Source organism: Bombina bombina, chromosome 1 (assembly GCF_027579735.1).
Source record: "Bombina bombina isolate aBomBom1 chromosome 1, aBomBom1.pri, whole genome shotgun sequence".
NCBI classification, from domain to species: Eukaryota; Metazoa; Chordata; class Amphibia; order Anura; family Bombinatoridae; genus Bombina; species Bombina bombina.
The window spans coordinates 688,081,865-688,102,839 of NC_069499.1; the positions used below are offsets into that span (position 1 = coordinate 688,081,865).

A 20,975-nucleotide genomic window follows, 5' to 3' on the forward strand; every position below is an offset into this window, starting at 1 on the left:
AAATACAATTCTAAACAACTTTCCAATTTACTTCTACTATTTAATTAACTTCCTTCTCTTGTTATCATTTGCTGAAAGGTTTATCTAGGCAAGCTCAGGAGCAGCAGATAACCTAGGTTCTAGCTGTTGATTGGTGGCTGCATTTATATATCGATTGGGATTGCTATGGAATTTGGCGGCACTATACAAATAAATGATAATAATAATAATAATAATTGACTCACCCATGTTTTCAGTTAGAAACCAGTAGTGCATTGCTGCTCCTTCAACAAATGATACCAAGATAATGAAACAGATTAGATAATAGAAGTAAATTATAAAGTTGTATTCTCTATCTGAATCATGAAAGAAAAAATTTGGGTTTCATGTACCTTTAACCGCTCTTTTGCAAAAAAAAAAAACTTAAAAAAAAAACATCCCCGGACTTCCGGGCGGCGGCCATCTTACTGGTCGCACTGAGCATCAGCTCCTGAAGTTTTCTTCACTATTTCTTAATTTTGAAAAGTATCCCTTGATATAACCTGCATGACTCAGTGGAGAAGCTTGACTAATGGTGTCTGCATCCGACATATAGGGTTTTGGATAGTGGCGTGGTTTTTATTTACCCTCAGTACCGGACTACTCAGTTTGAGGCCTTCCCCTATACCTGAAGCCTCAGTCCCGTCCCCACATCTAGCTGTGCTTTGAATGCGCAGTTTCCACTCTGAATAATAGTACTTGGAAACCCCATGATACAAGGTTTATCTATATCATCTACTAAAAACATAAGGCACCTATAGAAAATGGAGGCCACCGAACTGTTAACTCAGCTGAAAGTGCTACTACAAGAATACGCACAGCATATGGAGGATAGATTTGTTGCGGCTTTTTCCTCTGATCGGCGGAACCATCAGAAGGTGGACACCTCGACCCCCGCAACAATGGGTGCTACGACCGACAACATTGGCTGTCCAACAGCTTGGGAAGGAGTTCCTGTTTTGAGGGCAAATGGCATAGACTTGGTGACAGCTCCCTCTCGGGAGCAGCTAGATGTCGGCCACCAGATTAGTATAACACGGGAAGGGGCTAAATACCGCTGTGCTGAGATCCAGCTATATCCCACCCCTAATTTTGCCGCGGAGCCTAGTGCTTTGTTGCGACAACAGCAGCAGTATTCCTATACAAACGAGAGGAGGAACAGCCAAGTCAGTGTGGAAGCTGATGGGGGGCCCGCACTTACCTTTGAGAGTCGGTAAATGCCGATGTTCTGCTGGTTCCTAGAGGGGACTGCCGTACCTGTAGCCGGATGTAATGTTCCTGCAGAAAGTATGTTCTGGCCGATTGAAGAACTCTCACTCCATGGAGGGCTTCCGGAGACTGCGGATAGAGAGCGGAGGACCCAGCTTGTTCCGCTAGTTATACAGCATATTTCATTGACAACTCAGATGAGTAAGCAACAAGTAGGAGAAGAGCCGAGGGAGATGCCTCCCTTTACGCACAGCTCTGCGTACCTGCAATCGAAACGGACACTGGATAGATCAAGTGTGGGCTAAAGTATAAGCTGTCACTGAACCGAGTCCCGCTTACCCCAGTGGACTTAACTCGCTCTGGACACCCTGTTTCACTCTGATTTTGGCCAGCATAACGTTAAAGTGTAAGTGGCTCACAATACTTTACCCGACAAGGTGCTTCAACTTAGAGATACTGACTAACTATAAAGGCGGACTATTGTAATGACTGCTACTTTCTCCCATTCGGCTTCCACACACAATTTGGATCTTAAGTTGAGAAGTTTTGTGTCGCTGCTGTGCCTGTTTATTGTCTCTACCAGCAGGTTGCAAACTTATTTTTCATATGTCATAACAGTATTGAGTAGTTATAATTTAAGTAACTGCACTGCTTTAAGGGGTTGTGCATATTCCTCTTTCCCTGCTTTGTTTCTATACAGAAAGAAACGCAAAGGTCCATCTACCCGACACATTCAGTTGCCCCGTATTTATATATGCTGCTACCCAGTCTGCTCCACATATATCCCAAATGAGTGAAATTTAATAGATCACCAATTGTGTCCCAACATGTTATTAACATGCTGATCCCCTTACTCAACATGAGGCGTATATGTGTGCACACATGAGTTTGTATTCATGGGTGTATGTGTGAATGTGGGTGTAAGTGTATATACATATAACCTCCTTCCTCTGCATTGCCCTAACAAGCAGACTTCACTATATCTAGGGTCCCCTGACACAATAATTCTGCTATGCTAATATCTTACCCATTATAAGATTAATAGGAGCTGAATTGTTCCTATGTTATCTCCCATTTTGATATATGGGGTTGCAGAGGGTAACTCCTATATGGTGCCTGGACCTTCTGGCTTATCATAATATAAGGCAGGATGCTGGTTATACTGACCTGTTAGCACTATTAGAGATGAGACGCTATCATCCCATAAATAATCCACCCCATAAATTATATATAGACCTGCTAATACTACTATATACCGGACCTAGTCCTGTACTTCTGCTGGGGTGGTTTGATGGCTACCTAACTCTCCTAATCTATCCAGATTTGTTAATGAAGACTCCATATCTGATGCCTAAATCTGAGGTACGATTTTGGGGAATTTACTATGGCTCATATTTGTCTCTTAAAGCTTTCCTCTTTGGAATTTGGTAGACCTATATTTACATGCCTCTCCTACAATTGTCATTAAACTTTTGGGAGGGTTATTGTTACACGCTATGCTACTAATAGTACTGATTCTCCCCAATTGCAACTATATACTTACTAACTTACTAATGTCCTAGGTTCTGTAATATTTGTTCAGTGTATTGTTTTTATACATATAGAAAAATTGAAAAATGAGGTCAATCATTTGGGACCCAAGAGTGGTCTCCTTGGATCAAAGGTAACCTCCTGTGATTATTTTGTTTTGCCTGGCTGAGGCCCAAGAGTGGCTTCTTGTGTTTTTTTTTTGTTTTTTTAGGAGGTTTGCTCATCACTTGGCAAACTGCTTGTATATTATTTTCTTTAAATTTATTTTCTGATGTATCCATTGTTAGCTTGATGCTGATTTATCTCATGCAAAAACTGTGTTCCTTTTATCTGTCACTGTCTTCTATTTATGTATGCTTTATTTTGAACCTCCAATAAAAACTATTAAAAAAAAAACCATCCCCTAACATTACATACCCCAAACCCACAAAATAAAAATAAACCTAATCTACCCATTGCCCCAAAAAGGGCATTTGTATGGGCATTATGCTCTTTTTCGGCCCATTCAAAATAAAAAAATGCCTAATCTAAAAAAAAAAAAAAAAAAAAAGTTACAAAAAAATAACAAACAAAATGATTTAATTGTAATACCCCATTTAAAAAAAAAACAAAAAACACCCCCCAAAAAACAAAAAAACTAATCTATAATAAACTACCAATGGCCCTTAAATGGGCCTTTTGTAGGGCATTGCCCTAAAGTTAACAGCTCTTTTGCTAAAAAAATTACCCTAACATTACAAACCCCCACCCCCCAAAATAAAAAAACCTAACTAAAAAAAATAATAATCTACCCATTGCCCTGAAAAGGGCATTTGTATGGGTATTGCCCTTAAAAGGACATTCAGCTCTTTTATTGCCCTTAAAAGGGCATTCATCTCTTTTTTATCCCAATAAAATAAAAAAGCCCTAATCTAAAAACAACACCCCAAAAAAAACAACAACTAACACTAACCCCAAATTGGTACTCACAGTTGCTGAAGTCCGGCGAAAGATCTTCATCCCAGCGGCGAAGCATCTTCATCCAGGCGGCTCCATCTTTATCCATTGCGGGACCATCATCTTCATCCCTGCGGAGCGGTCGATCCGCGGAGGTGGAGGTCCATCGGTCAAATGATGTGTTTTCAGTGCACTGTACTTTATAATCACTGTTATTTTCATATGCATTAGTGTTTTGAGTATTTTTAAAAGCTTGATAACTTTAAATTTGCAACAAAAAACTGAGATCTGTAGGACAAAAATGTTTACAAAATTACGTTGTGATTTGAAAGACAATTTATTTATGGAACACCCATGTTCAGCCCATTTTACGAAAAAAACAACAATTACGCTTTGTATTTTGTACTTACACGTACGAATTTCTTTGTGTGTATTTGCACACCAAGAGGTAGATTTAACAAGTGCCGGGTAGACATGATTCACTGTTGGCATTTAACATTGCACAAGCATTTCTTGTGAAATGCTTGTGCAATGCCCCGCCCCCTGCAAATTCGGGGCCAATTGACTGCTAGCAGGGGGTGTCAATCATCCCGATAGTATTGTGGCGGACAAGTTAAGCCGGAAACTTTGGGCAAAGAAAGCAGCATCCGCTGCTTGTTAAATCTACCCCCATACGTACTTTAATTAGGATTTTCATATTTAATAAAAATTGTATCTGTGTATTTTACATACACATTTTACAGAAAAATATATTTCATAAAACATATGATTTTTGGTGAACAATTTTGTTACGATTTTTGATGCACCTTAACAATTAAAATTTTTGCTGAAAATTAGATTAGGTTTTAATACATTTAAACTTTGCACTTTCTATTTTCTATTTTAATGCATAATGATTATGTATACAGCAGTGTATTAGGATTGTGATTTTACAAATTCTAATTATGCTTTGACAGTTTCTGCGTAACTTTAACAAATTAGACTCACACTTTGTATATTATGTGTATCTTTTACAAATGAACTTTCTATATGTTCTATTTAAAATAAAACTGAAAAATTTACAGTTTCACAGAGAGTTTCAATACTTTCTAAGGGCTCGATAATCAAACATTCTCTAGTTTGGAGATAAATTATAGTGCAGACTTCACAGGGGCTAAACTGAATTCTATAAGAAAAAGTGCGGAACCTGGAAGTTCCAGAGAGATGCCTTCCATAGAAAGTAATAAGGCTCACTGGGATACAGAATTTCTGTAATGCTCGTGGGATATTCCTCTATCAGACCGAACTTGGCCAGTAGTCTTGTTATCACGGCGTCAAGCCGGAATGATAGGGAATATCCCTGAGCAGCGGCAACGGCAGAGCAGTCCAAGGACAAACCACTAGAATGGTCAGGCAGCCAGGGTTTGGCAACAGTAAAGCAGTCCAAGGGCAAACAACTAGAATGGTCAGGCAGGCAGGGTTTGGCAACAAATAGGCAATCCAGAACAACAGGGGTTAATAAGCAGAGTAGTCAGACAGGCAGGGTTCAGCAACAGTATATCAATCCAGTAATCAAGGGTTAAAGCAGACATAGAAGTCAGACAGGCAGGGTTCAGCAACAGTATACCAATCCAGTAATCAAGGGTTAAAGCAGGCAGAGTAGTCAGACAGGCAGGGTTCAGCAGCAGTATATCAATCCAGTAATTAAGGGTTAAAGCAGGCAGAGTAGTCAGACAGGCAGGGTTCAGCAGCAGTGTATCAATCCAGTACTTAAGGGGTATAGCAGGCAGACTAGTTAGACAGGCAGGGATCATACACGAGTAGGCTAAATTAAACAACGATCTATCACACCCAGGAGCACACAAGGTAACACCTATACTTGGGCAGTGATAGATCGTTGTGATGGCACTTACAAAGGCGCATCAGGAAGAGAGGAGTGTGCGGCGATGATGTCAGCGCCGCACGCATCCGGATCCGACACAACCCATGGCAACGAGCAGGGAAAGAGACGCTGCGCCCCTAGCAATGGCTAGAGTGGCACGGCATGACAATTTCACAGGGGAGAGAGAAGATAACAGGAGAACAAATGAGTGTGGTATAAAGTCTCAGTTTGCAGTAAATACAACTGAGATTTTTTCATTACAATTGAACTTGCTTTTGTCTCTAGTTTAGTATATATTACTTCTGTAAAATGGTTACAGCATTTCACAAGAATTGTGAGAGAGCTTCAGACAAATCTCCTATTTTGTGAAGCTGTGTTTTATTTTACAATGGAGCAAATGCAAGGTGCAATGTAATTTGTAAAAGATACACAGAAATATACATAGTATGATCCTATTTTGTTAAAGTAACACACAGACTTTCAAAACATAATCCCAATTTATGATAACCAATGTGAAATCATACACAGTGCACTTAAAATAAATACAATCACCAAAATCATCTTATACCTTAACCAAAAAGTAATTTTATTAAAGAATTGCCTTCATAATTTAATTTCTCAGAGGCACTATAGCTCTGAGTATATAGCACTTTTCAGTAATCCCTTCGGGTAACTGGAAGCTTTCTTCTTTAAATGATTTATTTTAAAATTATAATAAAATCAATTTCAGAGTATACACCACACTCAGGAATATCTTATCTTTATGGCAAACACATCAGAGAATATGTTAATACATCCAGACCTTACAATTCTGTTTGTATCAAAAATACTTCCCTTTGTGTTGCCTCTAACAATCATCTTTCCCCTCCTCTTGGTTTTGCTCCAAAATACATTCCATATCAGAATTTCTAAAATCACTGCTGGATCTAAATCTAAATATATTAACTCCTTCACCCAATGTGAAGTATATATACATTGTGCGATACTTTGCCTATCGTACCGCACAACGTATATATAAGTCAGAGTTTCAGGAAGCTCCAGGAGTCTCGGCTGTTAAGTTACAGTTCCTGAGCTGCAGGCATCTGCCCGCATATTGAACGGGAGTGCGATCTGTGCTCCGGTCCCATATGAGGGCAGATGCCAGATCGTTACAGACAGTGAGACTGTGTGTGTAACCATCTGTAAGGATCCTCTGCTGGTGCCGGCGGGAGGTGTGAGAGGGAATCCAGGAGGTGGTTGAGTGGTCTAACAGTGGAGGGGGAGGGAGGAATGGGGACTAGGGGAGCTACATTACAGAAAAAAGGTGGTGTGCGGGGGTCCCTAACTAACGATTGTGGGAGGGGGGACCACTACACTACAGAAAATAGATAACAAAAAATTACAAAATTACAAAAAAAAGTGTTCTTTCGGACAGCTGCCAGTACCTAAGATAGGGGGCACTAGTTAGAGGGGGAGAGTTAGAGAACTGTTTGGGGGGGGTCAGTGAGGTTTGAGGGTAAGAGGGGATTCTACACTACAGAAAATATATTAAAAAAAAACAAAATTAATATTGGTAGTCTGTCTGCCAGTACCTAAGATGGGGGTGAAGGAGGGAAGAGAGCTATTTGGCAGGGATCAGATAGGGATCAGGGGTTGGGAAGGTAATCTCTACACTAAAGCTAAAATTAACCATACAAGCTATCTAATTAACCCCTTCACTGCCGAGAATAATAGAATTGTGGTGCGCAGCTGCAATTTGCGGTCTCTAATTACCAAAAAGCAAAGGCAAAGCCATATATGTCTTCTATTTGTGAACAAAGTGGATCCCATTGGTGCCATGAAGTGGTATGTTAATAATTTTAGTGAGAAACCCAAAGTTTCTGAAAAAGTTAACGGTTTTTTTATTTGATCGTATTTGGCTGTGAAATGGTGGCATGAAATATACCAAAATGGGCCTAGATCAATACCTTGGGTTGTCTACTTAAAAATATATATATAGTTTTGATAGGTAAATAAAAAAAAAACAAAGCTCTATTTCTGTTTAAATGGAGTGATAGCAAAAATGCTTAAAATTCTCTGGTATTTTGGGCAAGCTTTTCTCTTAAAGTCCCGGTAGTGAAAAGGTTAAAATATAAGAGAGAATGTGATTCAGATAGAGCATGTGATTTTAAACAACTTTCCAATTTACTTAAAGGGACATAATACTCATATGCTAAATCACTTGAAACTGATGCAGTATAACAGTAAAGAGCTGACAGGAAAATATCACCTGAGCATCTCTATGTAAAAAAGGAAGATATTTTACCTCAGCTCAGCAGAGTAAGTTCTGTGTAAAAAAATATACTTCAGCTGTTGCTCAGCTGCAGGTAAAAAAATAATAATTAAGAAATGAACAGCAGCCAATCAGCATCAACAGTGCTGAGGCCATGAACTCTTTTACTGTGATCTCATGAGATTTCACTTAACTCTCATGAGATTTCATAATAAACTTCCTTAAACTGAATAGGAAAATAAGATGAGTGTGCATGTAAGCTCACTCCCTAAGCTGTCCCGGGACAGACATACTGATTTGCTGCTTAGAAGTCCTTTACAATGGGATGTGGCTACTGAGGAATTTTTGAGGTAAAATATCTTTCTTTTTTACATAGAGATGTTCAGGTGATATTTTCTAGTCAGCTTTTTACAGCTATGCTGCATCACTTTCAAGTGTTTCAACATTTGGGTATCATGACCCTTTAAATCGATTAGTTTGTTTTGTTCGCTTAATATCCTTTGTTGAAAAGGATACCTAGCGCCTTGAGACCCTCACAGGTGATTAGTTTGCGCTCTATAAGTACCCAATAGGTAGACTCAGGAGCTGGGAGCTAGCTGCTGATTGGTGGTTGCACATATATACCTCTTTACTGTTGTTCAGCTAGCCCCCATTAGTGCATTGCTTTGTCTTCAACAAAGGATACCAAGAGATTGAAGCATATTAGGTCAAATAAATTGGAAACTTGTTTTAAATTGTACTCTCTGTATGAATCATTCAAGAAAATATGTAGGTTTCAAATGTAATAATACTGAAAGGACACAATCTGAAGTTAAAAATAATATAAAATACAAAACATCATGGGACATGTAGTTCCAAAACATCTGGGGGCTCAAGGTTGCTGACCCTTGAGAGCTTTAGATCATCTTGCAGTATTTGTCTCACTGTGTATAAGTAGATAAGGATGATTTTGGGGTAGATTTATCAAATGTCGGGCGGACATCAATAAATGCTGACAGCATAAACTGTCTGCATTTATCATTGCACAAGCATTACTAGTGAAATGCTTGTGCATGCAATGCCGCCAATCGGCCGCTAGCAGGGGGTGTCAATCATCCTGATTGGTATGATTGCAGTCCGCCACCTCTGAGGTGGCGGATGAGTTAAGGAGCAGCGGTCCCTTACGACTGCTGCTCTTAACTTATGTTGCCGGCGAGCGCTAAAGGCTTGAACGGAAACAGCAACATACGCTGCATGATAAATCTACCCCTTTGTGTAAATAAAAGGGATAAGTTCTGCCCATTTTATTGGGTTGTCGCTTAAATTACCATAATTATTTAATGTACAAAAATAAAGGAACAAATTCCCCTACATTTTTTACTATGTAGCTATAAGTCACTGGAAACACATTAAAGGAAATCCAGTTAGTTTGACTGCTATAATTCATGCAAAGCTAAAAAATTATGTCACTAGGTCCAATTAATAAAGCAGTGCAAAATAATTTATTTGTGAATTAATGGTTTTCACTGTATAAGCAAGCGGTTTTCACTGTATAAACAAAGCAGGATGCCTGCAAAAGGAAACAGTGCTTTTAAAAAATTGCATCTGCTAAAGCGTAACGAGTAAGATTTCTAGGGATAGTTTCCACTGAAAACATACACAGCCTAATTATTTATGAAACTGTCATGTGTACATATTAACCGTGAATGTTGTTACCATGTTGATTTGCTTCACACGAGCTCACTAGTCTGTATTTCGTAATCGTGTATAACTATAAAACTCACTCGGGTATTTCATACAATACTTGATAAGACTATTGCCTTCATGACCCTGGTACAATAACGCTAGAGATGCATGTATGGAAGCATTTCCTTGTTTCATTTTGTGTGACGCAGATATAATTAAGAGGGCCGAGGCGGCTTACACAAACCCAAAGTTCTAGTGGGTTTGCTGTTATTGTTGACAGCGTGAACCTGTCTGTTACACTGAGTTATGTTTTGCTTTTTAACAACACCGTTCTTCATGCGAGAGTGTCAGACAGGCAGTGCAATAATTTGTTACAGCCAGCGTACACACAGCTAAGATGCGCACTTGCGTAGCAGCTGATGGAAAACCCGGAACCAGCCTCCCTTGAATTTGCAGCTGTAGTTAGAGAGCTGAGTCGGGACCAAGGAACTCCATGCTCCGTGCATTCCTCTTCTCACCAGCCTAGCAACATGAACACCAAATGAAAGGCAACGTGGGGACTGGGGAGAGAGAGGGAGCACCGGGCTGAGGTGAGCCATGGTGGGAAGCAGTCTTAATACGAGGGACGAGGAATAACCATCTGTATGGATGTGGTCCTCCCCTGATTTATATAATGTGATTGTGAACCCCTGCTGTAACCGCTCAGCTGTCAGCAAAGTGCTACTTTGTACATGAAGCAGAATATGCTGGACACTTAGGGGGTTTAACTAGGAATTTGCCCCCAGAACGTTTGAGGCAAGGGCCAGGCCCATTCAATATCTCCATACACTTTGTATAGGGATAACAATTTAACAAACAATATATATGTCTATGTATAATAAATGTGTGTGTGTGTGGTATATGTGTATATCAAACAATATGTATATGCATAATAATTGTGTGTGTATATATATATATATATTTTTTTTTTAATTTTCTTAGTATCCCTTGTTGAAAGAGTAACAATACACAACTGGGAGCTAGCTGAACACACCCTTTGAACCAATAACAAGAGGCATATATGTGCATCCACCAATCAGCAGCTAGCTACCAGTAGGACATTTGCTGCGCCTGAGCCTACCTAGGTATGCTTTTCAACAAAGGAATGAAAAAAAAAATACAGCACATTTTGGAACATTCTCCTTTAGACTAGCAGAACTTTTTTAAGTGCAATGTACTTTTAACCCTTTAACGCCGTTAGGACGTTGTATTTCATCCGAATTTTGCTGGGCTTTAGCTCCAAAGGATGAAATACAACGTCCTAACCGCTTGGCTTTCCTGAAGCCACTGGCGCTTCCCTGATGGGATCGCGGTCTGGAGGGCGTGCCTAGCATCATAGGGACGCCCCCTGACGCGATCCCATCATTGAAATCTCGGGATCACATGCACGATCACAAGATTTCAATTTGTTTACATTGGAACAGTTGTTCCAATGTAGACAAGTTAACCCCAGCAGCACGAAAGGGTTAAGAAAGATAGATGTTACAATACATTTATTAAAACAATTGTTGTATACCATACTAGTTTTATACACTAAATATATGCTGCTAACAGGTAACTGCAAATAATAAACAAAAATATTTCTTACTGAAAATCTAAATCCTAAAGATGTTTGTATATGCTTATTCTTTTAATATCATTTTAAAATGCATTTATGATTGTGCTGCGACCTGGATTTACTATTTCTAGTGTATATAGCCCAAATTTATAGAAACAGTACACACCATGAGATTTGAATATACAATGTTTAGTTATTCATAATGAAACAACTTAGCAATATACATGCAGTATACATTCATTATTTGTTATGCTCCCTTTTCATGTAATTTAACTATGAAAATTGCGGATTTTCTAATTCTGGTTTTCCATGAAATCTGGCACTGGCTAGATTTAATTGACTGCTATATAACTATATATTCTGTTTTAGTTATGTAACCTTTGGATTTAGATTTATTGGAAACTTGTGTGTTAACCATTGTCTGTGAACAACTTGAAGATTCTTGGATATGGGCACAATTTTGGATTTGGCATTTGTTGGCTAAATGTGCCGAATATGGCCACAGGCAGCGGCATTTGGCTTTTTTCTGGATATATCAGTGTGAAAGATCAACACACACAGATTTGTGCAAAAACAGATCTTTGTGTGTGGCATTTTCACACTGCTAAGAACCAAATGCCACCTACATTCATATTCAGCATTCATTTCACAAAAGAATGCTGAATCTGAAATTCCGCCCATGCCTAGTAGACTCATCTGTGTTTATTCCCTTCCTTCAGCTTGGAATTCATGTGTGAATTGTTTTTTATTGTAATTTTTTTTGGAAGGGGGCAGAAAAAATGTATCCAGCTTTTTCCTATCTATAAAGGAACATGAAACACAATTTGTTTCTTTCATGATTCAGATAAAGCACACAATTTTAAACCACTTTCTAATATACCTCTCATCAATTTTAATTTGTTCTCTTGAGATCCTTTGTTTAAAAGCAGAGATGTAAGCTTAGGAGCGTGCATGTTTCTGGAGCACTATATGGCAGCAGTTTTACAAGAATGTTATCCATTTGCAAGAGCACTAGATGGCAGCCCTATTTCCTGACATGTAGTGCTCCAGATGTCTACCTAGGTATCTCTTCAACACAGAATATCATGGGAACGAAGCAAATTTGCTAACAGAGGTAAAATGGAAGCTTTTTTTTAAAACTGTATTCTCTGTCTGAATCACAAAATAACTGTTTTGTGGTTTCATATCATCTCCCTTATAGTATATGTTATTTCCCCATGGTATGTCATTTCTAGCAATATTTTCCACCCAGTCTAAACCTTTATAAAACAAAGTAATTGTTTCCTCCACTCTCAGCTGCTGCTTTTTTTATTTTTTATTTTAATTTAAATTTTTATTGAGAACATAAGAAAATGCATACAGCTGAATAATGTGGTTTCATGTTATACTTTCCAATAATATGTTAGTTCTAGTACAAACCCTCAGAAATGATAAAGTCCTCATTTTTCCCCACAATATAACAGTATTGGTCGCTCTTGGACCCAATATTAATTCAGAACACAGACATGGGGTATTATATAATACTAGTGTTAACAAACAAAAGAAAAGAAAAATTGCATTGTTCTAAATATATATAAAATAATTAACTAAAGGATAACAATGCTGGAGCTGTAGCTAGGCACGTCTATAATATTTCTTACATTTCAACCTATAACAGGCTTTCTATTGAAAGTTATGCTCTATAAATAATAGATGATGGGTACTTGACAACTATAATTCCTAGCCTACTATGATAAAATAGTATAGGATATAAGGTCGACTTTCTAGAACCAGGGCTTCTAATTAATTGGTCACCATTTCGTGAAATAGACTAATTCATATGGAACATATTGTTGGTCCTATTATCCTATTAGGCGCTTAGTATAGTTCGAGGGTTCGACCCAGCATAAATAGGTAATAAAATGTATTCAGATTTAAAGCAGCGTCTCTTATGTAATATCATGCTTGTCTTCTTTACAGCAGCTCCGGCCGCAAGCCGCTAGAACCAAAGACAAAGTTATGTGGACCCTAGAATATGTCAGCCAAACCTTTTTATAAGATATAGGACAGATCAACCTGAGCATATAATAATGCATTAGTATAGCACTATAAAGGCAGGATTCACTATGGTGCACAGCGTAGGTACACTTCTCTATTTGCCCTGTCAGGATAATCAACAAACAAACAAGAAATATGATATAATACATTATAATGTTACAACAAAAAACAAGAACATCAACCACTCTGTGTAAATAAGTTTGATTCTAAGCTAGCAATATTTAAACATACTACTGCGTTCAAGACTATTTCTACAATCTGTTGGTATTCACGCTAATGTCCTTATCCCCTAACCCCAGGATTTTGTGAGCATAGCAATGTGTGCTATGGTAAAGTCCCGGTGAACTTGTGTTGCATCCATAAGAAAGGCAGTCCAGTATGATGCAAGGGGCGGCCGACTTAAACGTTTAGGCCTAATGGAGATATCTGGTATAAGTAAGTTTCTGTTTTTAACAAAGGCAGTTTCCAGCGAGTGATTTTTAGACTCAAGGTGGTCAGGGGAGGCTGCAGACTCAGAAAACACGCTTTCAACAGACCCGGTTTTCCAGGGACCACCCCCAAAACCCCACCGAACCGAGACCTGTGGTGTGGATGCTGTCGTCTGCCAGAGCCTCCTTGCTGTGCTGGGCGAAGCTGATTTCACTCGTATTGCTGGGCCTCTCCTCTCTGAGATTTGTGGGCTGATCGGCCTCTCCACACTTGCCCCACTATACTGTAGGTTGACTGGCGGGTTAGCATCAGTGCTGATACTCATCTTCCGCAGCTCCGGCCTCTCTGAACGTGCTTTCAGGGCTCTATAGTTAGTCATTAAGGAGCCGTGCATAAGTAATGATTCGTGCGGGGCTTTTTCAATTAGGCGTCGGCATAGCTCTTCAAATTGGCGCCAATGTGAATTGTTAAAGATATCTTGTATGTCAGCTTCTTCTGTAGCAGCCATTTTAGATGCAAGATGATGCCGGGGCTTATACTATTTATTCAAATGGTTCTGTGTATGTAAGTCCTTCTTTTAGGTCTGTCAAAGTTTAATGATAGAAAATGTAGAAATTCGGTTCAGTAGCTTGATGTGTCCAACTGCAGCTAAATACCTCGGACTCCCGAGGGGGATGGCGCTGCCTATTAGGTGCCGCCGCACTAGGCCTCTGTAGTCTGATTTCGTGCTGCAGCTTCAAAAATACAGCTCAATTTTGGTGATATAGCGTGCTACTAAAAAGTAGTTCAATGCCAAATGCAAATTTGGGTAATTAGCTGTAATAGAGTTCTCCGAATCGGCGGATTAGGAGAAATTCAGCTGGAGCTCCAAAAAGTGTGACCGATCCGATCACTTGTTCAGACACACCCCCGCTTTTTTTTTTTTAATATCCTAATCATTATAAAATGTGATTTTACTGTCTCAATCAATTTTGTTATAACCATTAAAGGGTACAATAATGCAAATTATATCGTCATCACACTTTGCAGAGTGGGTTACAAAGCATCAATAGCAATACAATAAGTTACCGTATCATACATTGACATATATGTAGCTGAGAGTTCTCAGTGGGTCGACGGATATTCTAATAGATATGTATTTGTACCATCATCCCAGAGGCAGAACTTTTCTTCACTTTCTGTGATGAGATTTTTTTTAGAGAAACATTTTCTGCGGGTTATTTTTTAAAAAAAATTCAATTTTAAATTAGACAGTTACACTAAGGCACCAGTTTCAATTGGAATGTGTTGATTAACTGAAGAATAAAGCAATTTTTAGCGTTTTATAATATAGTGCAGTAGTTGAAAATTGCATTTCAAATTAGCTGCATTCAGAAAAAGAAAATTTTAAACTGTCTCTTGAATAAATATGTTTCCTTTTCTCTTGGTCTAACATAGAAATGTAGTAATAAAAAAGATGCATTGCTCATACTAACGTCTTATATTCAGAATAAACAGCTTTGCAGACTGGGAAAGATTAGGGTGCGGGTTTGATTTTTTTTTCTCTTAGAGCAAGCCAACAAGCAATGCGCTGCTGCTTTGCAGCGCTACTGCATATTTGACTGCTTCACTTTGCTCTGGATGCACTGTGCTTAAGGACAACTTACACAGTGCAACCAGAGCACAGCTCTGTTTGAAGAGAACTGTCTAATGTTGAGCAGCACTACAAAGTTCAAGCGCTAACAGTGCCTGCATGTGTCCTGTTCTTTCTGCAGGCATGCTGCATTTTCTGCGATGACATCTCAGATCACTGTATGTTCTGCCTTGGGGACCATCATATTGTTTTTTTTTTAAATATTATTTAGCTTAACAAACAAAAACCAAACGAGAGAGAAAAAAAAAGAGAAAAAAAAAGGGGAAGAGGGCAGGGGGAAGAGGGGAAATTTTTCTCTTCCACTCCCCTCCCCGTCAGCTGTGTGGAAACTAGGATATTATATTTTTATCTTTATACACTAAGGACCATTCACCTCTTAAATGAGCATTTAACATGTATTCTGATTGTAGAAAGGGGGATAATATCTGTTTTTGTTTTGATATATCCAACGTTTTTATGTAACATTCCCATTTTTTGAGAAATATCTGCAAGCGTTGTGTTGTGTCAAATTGAGTGTCGTGTTGATCACTGAGTAACTGTACCCACAACTTATGAATAAGATGCCTTACCGTAGGGCATTTCCTCTCTATCCACAGAGATAGAACACACTTTCTGAAACACTCGAAATCAATCCTAGGATTGAAGAATTGTACACCTGGGTAGCACTCTTCCCCTTATTCACGGGTGGCACAATTGGGCAGAGACTGGATATCTTGGGAGAGAGAGTGCTAGGGGATATTTAAAATATAACCTTTATTTCTTAATTTAAAACAAAAAGCTTACACACAATTCACATATATACTATGTTTAAAAACACAGGATTTGGTCGGATTTTAAGTAATCCAATATTTTATATTTACATATAGTGGTTGTCTTTTACATTGAACGTTTATTAATGTTTCTTAAGTCAGAGATATCTGTAGGGATCAGTAAGAATCTGATTTTCTTGTAGAATAATAAATCTGTTGTTCCTGAACTTGTGGTTTAGATCACAAATTAGGTGGTCTTATTGGATATTCTGTGGGTGAGTACACAGTAATGCAATTTTTATAGGAACTGCTCTGAGATTATAAGCAGCAAAGTCTGGTTTGTTATTCTGTCTTAATGCATGTATTGGGATTTGGATTTAGCAAATCTAATATTACTGCTTGATTGAAAAGAAAATATATATGCAGTATTAGTATAGATATAGAGTAGATGTTGTTCTTAGCTTATGTTATTGAGCTAAATCTACTGTTATAGCAATTTTAGTTTGAATATACAGAAATCGTGGTTAGATATATTGACAGACTGTGAGATTGGACTATTGTGACTGCTATCTATATATGTTCAGGGTTTTGCCTAATATATTTCTCTTGAGACAACAGTGTATTTCTTTACTGTTGTACTGAACTTTAATGTTTTATAGCTGGTTCATTTAAACCTGATTATTGGCAGAATGCTGTTAGTCACATTTTCCTCATTCAGCGCTACTTGAATTTGCTTTGCTTATAAAATCCTATAAGTAATAGGTCGGCTGAGATAGATATTCTCACTGTCTTGTTAGTCTAGTGTAGACTCAGTTTTGCTGCTGAATTCAATACTTATTCTATTGGTTTCTAATGTTCCATATAAAGATTGCTACATATATTAACATATGTGTGCTCAAACAGTTGTTCGATAATCACTAATTGTGCCACAACTTCTGATTAAGTTACAAGTAAAAATCTCTATGAAAACTACAAGATGCTGCAATATAGCTGCAGCGGTAAGAGGAATTCGTTCTGATACTTATAGTAAATCTAGTATTTTGTTTTTATTAATATCTGTATACTTTTTTTCTACCGGTAATCTCTGAGTATATTTCTAAGTTTGTACAGGCACGGCTTGCGGTTTGGCGTTTTCGGTATATGTAACTTATTGAATGTTAGGGTATTATATCTAAATCCCCGATTTTAGTATTGATATACTTATATTGCCGCCGTGCCGCAACTGCCGATTACTCGTGTAAAATCCACGGTACTAAATAGAGCCTTGTTTAAGAAATTCTAAGCTGTAATTTAAATGTTTAACAACCCACAAACTTCATGCAGTTATTTACAATAAGGACCAAATGTCCTGCTAGTTAAAAAAGTTTTTAGGAGGCATTCACAACAATCGTTTCCCTAACATGTTTCGCCACTAACGTGGCTTTTTCAAAGGGTTGTTTTTGTTTTAAATTAAGAAATAAAGGTTATATTTTAAATATCCCCTAGCACTCTCTCTCCCAAGATATCCAGTCTCTGCCCAATTGTGCCACCCGTGAATAAGGGGAAGAGTGCTACCCAGGTGTACAATTCTTCAATCCTAGGATTGATTTCGAGTGTTTCAGTATACAAGTACACAGCACCTCAGCCAAATTGTTATTAACACAGAATCATAGATACAAACCCAGACAGACTGTATCTATTAATTCAGAGATTAATAGGCTACCCTAATTCCCAACCCTCAGCAGTGCCATTAGTACTTTCGTTTTTTCTTTGTAGAACACACTTTCTGGCTAACAGGAAGATCAGGGATAAAATAGGACATATCCTATTTACACTGATATCCCAATCTAGAAGACAAATCATCTCCAAACCAATGATAAGTTTGAGATTAAAAGTTGTTAGTAACCAATGTTGTAACCTGCCCCAGAAGTTTCTGATGACAGGACAATCATAGAAGTAATGGTATATATCTGGGGCAGGTTTTGAGCATTTAACACATTGATTACCAATCAGTGTGTTCCAACGCGAAATACGTTTAGGGGTAAGATAATCTTGATGTAGCATACAAACCTGCGATTCTCTCAGCTGAGAGGACAGAGTGGCTTTTTTAGTCTTTTCTAAACTCATTTTTAGAGTTTAAATAGTTGTTTCCAATGCTCAACTTCCACTTGTCTACGAGCGTCTCTTGCAGCTCTAGTGTTGTTTTCCGTAATAAGGTCTGATAAAGTAAAGTAATTGAATAATGTCCCCTTTTGAAAGCATTATGTATAGCCAAGAACGGTGAGGAGCTCCAGAAGTTCTCATTTTTATCTTTAAGACTATTAATATAATGTCTTGTCTGTAGGTAAGCATAGAACTGAGTATGTGGTATATTAAATTGTTTACTCAACTCCTGAAATGATTTCACTGTGCAAGAGGACTGATCCAAGAAACTTCCAACCACACTTAACCCCTTGGTCTCCCATAAATGGAAGGGCAAAGATTCTGTACCTGTGGGAAAATCAAGATTTCCTACCAAAGGTATATATTTAGGATCAGGTTGAGAAATATTCAAATATTTAAAATATAGTTTCCAAGCTTGCAATGAATCTTTGTATAAAATATTATTTTTTCCTACTGGAGGTAATTTACCCCTATCCATGTATGGAAGAGAGGATATATTAATGTCCCCCAGAACTGCTTGTTCTAACTGTTTATGATAGAAGTGTGCAGTATCTAACTGCCAGTCAAATACTAATCTAAGAAGGCTTGCCCAATTATAGAGTCTGAAGTCTGGTAATCCCAATCCACTATTCGAGTATGAGAGACAGAGTTTTCCCGCCGCTATGCATGGTTTTTTATTCTTCCAAAGAAAGCATTTTATAGCACGATTAAGTGATAGAAGATCTTCTCTATGAATTTCATCCCTTCCTATAACTCTTCCTCCTTCTACTCCTCACACCAAACTTCACAGAAGCATTATGTCTTTAGATCAGCAACAACTTGCTAATTCCCTTAAACCGCTCCTCTTATCCTTCTCCTTTTCCTGCCCTGAACAATCTATCTGCCACTATAATTCCACCCTTATATCCGTCCTTGACAATCTCGCCCCTCTTACCGTTGCTCGGAAATCACACACTCATCCCCAGCCCTGGCATACTCCTCTGACACGGTACCTACGCAGATGTTCCCGTACTGCTGAACGGTATTGGAGAAAATCACGGAGTTCAGCTGATTTTCTTCATTACAAATTCATCTTGAACTCCTACTATTCTGCCCTTAATCTCCACAAGCAACACTACTTCTCTACTCTTATCTCTAATCTTTCTTCAAACCCAAAACGTCTGTTCTCCACTCAATACTCTCCTCCGCCCTCCCCCACTTCCTAATACAACTTCTCTGTCAGCTCAAGACTTTGCCAGTCACTTCATTAACAAAATTGACTCCATCAGACATGAAATCAGCTCTCAACATAATTCCATTCTCTCCCCCCCTCAAATGCTTTCACTCAACCACAACCCTCATAACCTGAAACTTAGTTCATTCTCCCCTGTTACTGAGGAAGAAGTTTCGGCACTTATACTGCGCTCTCACCTCACTACCTGTCCCCTTGACCCTATCCCCTCACAGCTACTCCCCTCCCTCTCTGCTACCCTTACCCCTATACTAACACATATTTTCAACCTCTCCCTCAGCACTGGTACATTTCCCTCATCGATGAAACATGCACTGGTCACACCTATCCTCAAAAAAGCCTTCCCTTGATCCTACCTCCCCATCCAACTACCGCCATATTTCCCTCCTCCCTCTTGCTTCAAAGCTTCTCGAAAAACTAGTATATGCACGCCTATCCCATTTCCTTACGTTAAACTCCCTTCTTGACCCGCTGCAATCTGGATTTCATCCCTATCACTCCACAGAGACAGCTATTGTTTAGGTCACCAATGACCTACTTACAGCAAAATCAAAAGGTCACTTCTCTCTGCTTATCCTCCTTGATCTGTCCGCAGCCTTTGACACTGTCGACCACCCTCTTTTGCTCCAAACCCTGCAATTCTTCGGCATCTGTGACACAGCCCTTTCGTGGCTCTCTTCCTACCTATCAAACCGTACCTTCAGTGTAGCCTTCTCTGGGGCCTCCTCTGCCCCGTCACCACTTTCTGTCGGAGTACCGCAAGGTTCTCTCCTTGGTCCCCTTCTCTTCTCAATCTATACATCATCACTAGGCTCCCTAATTAAGTCCCACGGTTTCCAATATCATTTGTATGCCGATGACACCCAAATCTACTTCTCTGCACCAGACCTATCTCCTTCCTTGTCACTAACTGTCTTTTTCACATCTCTTCCTGGATGTCCTCCCACTACCTCAAGCTAAATCTCTCCAAAACTGAGCTCCTCATTTTCCCCCCTTCTTCCAAATTCTCCACCCCCAATATCTCTATAACTGTCGACAACTCCATCATTACCCCTACCCCGCATGCCCGATGTCTCGGGGTCACATTTGACTCCGATCTTTCCTTCACTCCTCACATTCAGTCCTTGGCTAAAGCCTGCCGCTTCCACCTTAAAAACATCTCCAAAATTAGACACTTCCTTACACAAGACACAACTAAGATTTTAATCCACTCTCTCATTCTTTCCCGCCTTGATTACTGCAACTCTGTCCTCTCTGGTCTCCCCACCTGCCGCCTAGCTCCCTTACAATCCATACTGAATACCTCTGCCAGACTCATCTTCCTTATACGTCGCTCTTCATCTGCTGCTCCTCTCTCCCAATCCCTTCACTGGCTTCCTCTTGCCTCTAGGATCAAACACAAAATTCTCACTCTGACATACAAAGCCCTCAACTGCACTGCTCCCCCCTATATCTCAGACCTTGTCTCCAGATACTCTCCCTCCCGTCCCCTTCGCTCTGCTCATGACCTCCTACTCTCCTCCTCTCTGGTTACCTCATCGCACTCCCGTTTACAGGACTTCTCCAGACTGGCTCCCATCTTGTGGAACTCTCTGCCTCGCCCCACAAGACTCTCCCCTAGTTTTGAAAGCTTCAAGGGCTCCCTAAAGACTCTGCTGTTCAAGGATGCATACAATCTATGCTAACC

The 20,975-nt window shown here is 39.1% G+C and overlaps 1 protein-coding gene across 1 annotated transcript in view; it reads left to right on the forward strand.

Moving 5' to 3' along the window:
* Window positions 1-9,784: 9,784 nt before the first annotated feature.
* The window catches only part of LOC128645873 (A-kinase anchor protein 17B), a 236,323-nt gene continuing 225,132 nt past the window's right edge, over window positions 9,785-20,975 (forward strand). The window contains exon 1 of the mRNA XM_053699177.1: window positions 9,785-10,060. The gene's annotated coding sequence lies outside the window, so the exon portion shown is untranslated. The remainder of the gene's footprint in view (window positions 10,061-20,975) is intronic.